The sequence below is a fragment of the Helianthus annuus genome, chromosome 16 (assembly GCF_002127325.2).
Source record: "Helianthus annuus cultivar XRQ/B chromosome 16, HanXRQr2.0-SUNRISE, whole genome shotgun sequence".
Lineage (NCBI taxonomy): Eukaryota > Viridiplantae > Streptophyta > Magnoliopsida > Asterales > Asteraceae > Helianthus > Helianthus annuus.
Window position 1 is genome coordinate 48,054,173 of NC_035448.2, and position 3,979 is coordinate 48,058,151.

The following is a 3,979-nucleotide window of genomic DNA, read 5'->3' on the forward strand; positions in this document are numbered from 1 at the left end:
TTAAAATAAACTATCGTGGAAACTTTCGATTATAGGATATTTGATCCAGGATCATATCCTAAATTTCTTAAACATAATTTGCTCAAACTTTTCAAACAAACATGTGTCAAAACAATTGAAAATCAAAAAGGATAACAACACAAGATAAGCGACAAAAGTTTAGGATTTTATTAAACAAAAGGATCTTTAACCCTTTCAAAAAGTTGTCAAAATTACCTACCCAAAGCATCTACCAGCAATACGTGGCCCGTCCGCTGGGGTAGGTAAAGGGTGTCCATGATAATAGGTTCAAAAGTATTGCAGGGAAATTAAAAGGCGGCAGGATCACAACGGCTTCATCCCCCAGACAGAGGATCCCTCCCCCGTGTGTAATCCTACCTATTGTTCAAAGGATCCAGGATCCTTAACCCTAAAGAAACTACTGTTCAGAGATTACAGACCATAATTGTTCACAAACCACAAACCACTACCAAAAAACCTAAAAAATTGGGCTCCGGCCTAGTCAACAATATCCATCATCGCCCAATCATGCAGCCTACTTCTCCGCTGCTCCATCTCCACCAGCATCTTCACCATGATCCTTGCCAGCATCACCTCCCTCCAGCCTTGGGATATCCTCAGCATCCTCCTCATCATCCAAGTCTACCAGCCTTGCCTTCCAACCTTCAACATCCCATGAGCTCTTGTCAAAGGCAGGATCCTGAGCCTCCGCAGCCATTTGTAGTTGTATCTTGTACATAGCAGTTGCGGCAGAGACCTTGGCATCCTGGATGATCTCCTGCTTCTCATTATCCATGTCAATCAGCCTCTGAGCAGCTTCATCCTTGGTGGCCTGGAGTTCCTTCTCAAGATCCGCTATCTTGAGATCCTTCAACACACCCATTTGCTGAAGATCGGCAATCTGGCTCTCCTGGTCCTCAACATTGCCAAGATAAGTTTCAATCTCAGCAAGTTTCTGCAAACAAAAGAAATAAAGACAAGCTCGGAATCAGGTGATCCTCGAAAGATACTAGATAACCAACAGGGGCAGTGATCCTCACCTCGTTCACATAGTCAAGAAATTGCTGACGAAGGAGAGGGAATCCTTGGAGTTCATCAGAGGCTTTCCTCTTTTTTCCCTTACCCCGAATGGACGCTTTAGGAGCTGAGACTGAAGGGCTGGCAGCAGGAGCCTTCTTCTTCTTAGAAGACGTGACATTGGCAAGGTCACTTATCCCAAACATGGAGGCAGACTTAACGGACCTGGCAGACTTTCCGGCACCTACACAATTCAAAAACAAGATAAGTTCCCTTATTAAATTGAATACTTTCACATAAGACTTATTTTTTTTATGAAGATACTTACTTGACATTGTGGCAGATGCAGAGGATATCTCTTGAGAATCTTGGATAATAATCTGAAAGCTTCGAACTTCAGGATCAAGCTTCTTGAAAGCTAACACTCTTTCTTTGGCAGCAGGGGTCAACCTTAAGTGAGCAACGGAGATAGCTGCATAAAAAGACAAAAAAGAAAAGATATCAGTGATCCTCATCATACGAGACAGGACTGATAGTGATCCTTCAAGGATCCTCTACCCTACCATGAGTGACCCATTCCTCGGGCAGATCCTTCCCATCCGGGATGGAATCCCTCTTAACAAAGAAAAACCGACGTTTCCAGTTTTTATCATTCTTGGTAACTTTGAAGATAGGGTGATCCTCCCCAGATTTCCGTTTCAACAAGTACCGGTGAGAACCAAAGGTGGTGAGATCATAGAGCTCAGCTAACTCTGACATCCCCAAATCAATCCCTTCTTGCTCGATGATCCTCTCAAAGGTATATAGAACCCTCCAGATCATCGGCATAGCTTGGATAAATGAGATGCCGGTAAGAGAAAAGAAAGATTGGGTAAATGTCGGAAAAGGATATGAATACCCGATGAGGAAAGGAGTAGCAGGAAAGGCCACCCAAGTGTCCGAAACAAAATCACTCAGAGCAGTAGGATCAAAGGGTTTGAAAACAACATTCGCTGGGAAACAATGGCGAATCTTGTCTATTTGGATATCGGTAAAACAGCATCTCTCCATAGGAGAATCTTTGATAATCCCCTGGCTTTTCAAGGGACTATCCTTCTTAGAGCCTTTGTGCGGTGAATTCCGAAGAAGCATATTCGAGATGAAAACAGAGTAAAAGCACGAAAGAACAGAGCAAAGAAGAGAAAGAGGAGAATGATACCTGATCAAAGCCTTCGGTGACGATTATAAAGGGAGATACTTCGAATTTAAATACAAAGTGATCCTAACCCTATCTCCTATTTATAATGATGATTCGCAGGGATTGTCACATCAGTGACGTAAATATCATAACGGCTAGTCCATGTGCAACGGCTAGTAAATCGGAATCGTCCGTTAGAGATAAGCTCAAAACAAAATATAACTCATCCATTTACATTTAACTCCTTATATTTTGGGGGCAATTGTTAGGGCTGGATTTTTACTATGAATGATCCTTATACGTGATCCTAACCAGTGATCCTTATTTCTTTGGCAAGCAGTGATCCTCAGCCGGACCTCAGGATCAGGATCACGGGACATTGAGGTGATCCTAGTACTAACGGTCATTTTCGATTACTACAATATTATTTTGCAGGAATATCTAGCAGGATATGCCCTACATATCATGATCCAGGGACGCGCTTTTACAAATATGGCAAGAGCTGAATTGAAGATGAACGTTGTGCCGGATATGGAAACATGGCTTGATCTAAGGGCAGCAATTTAGGCTAGATTATCTTTATTTCTAAAGGGGTAATGAGCTGATTAGTGGTCTATCTACCTAAAATAAGTTACCTACACATGTATAAATACCCATCTTCCTCATTCGGAAGAACACACACAACATACGACACAACTCTCAACACTTAGACACTCAGTGATCCTTGTACTCAGCTCATTATCATCCGAAGTTGTAACTACATTTTTATTATATTGAAGTTGGTGATCGGTAGTTGCCATCACCCGAGGTTTTTTATGCCGGAGATCATACATTGATCAAGGGCTTTTTCCTCGTATAAATCACTGTGTCTTTGTATCTTTATCACGGAAGTGATCCTTTACTTTCATAGCTAACCAAGCATCATACCCCGTTTACATAAAGTTTGGTTACATTATCCTTGTGTGATTTTTGACCAAAACATGTTGCACCTGCATTTCTTAGTCCAAAAGGCATGGCAATGTAACAATATAAACCGGTTGGGGTCATAAAGGCTGTATCCTCTTGGTCAGATGGTTCCATCTGAATTTGTTGGAATCCAGATGATGCATCCATAAAGGTCAACAGTTCATGTCACACCCCCAAAATCCACCCGCGGAGTACCACCGCTTGGGAGCGCGACTGACCAGGATCAAGCCATCAATCATGTCAAACATAGCATTTAATGATAAAAGTAATTAATGTAAATCATCATGACCTAACTGATGTTTCAAAACCAAACATCGTTTAAATAGCGGAAGCATAGTATGTAATCTCAAAATAGTTATAAGTTCAGATAAAGTTCATGATCCGTATCCCACAACGACCTGCTCCTCCCTGTGCAAGCTCCGTAATGTACCTAAGGTCCTGCAAGGCATGCAGCAAATAATCAACAAACTAGTTGAGCGAGTTCACAGTAAGTTCATAGTATAGTATGCATGTTTAACTAGTGGGGGTTTCCCAGACTAGTGTGTATTAAAGGTGGAGGCTTCCCAAACCTTATGTTCATATTACTGGTGGGGGCTTCCCATGTTTATCCTGGCTAATGAGGGCTTCTCATTAACGGTACTTACTAGACTACTTCCAACCATGTGTTCTTCTTTACTGAGAACAGGAATACGTACAGGGTCACGTAGGCTTTACGTGACGTGCCCTTCCCCGAGGACATGGTACGCGTGGGGGCTACGTAGGTTTTACGCAGCGTGGCCTTCCGACCCGGAAGCCAGTGGATGGTATTGGGTTACGTAG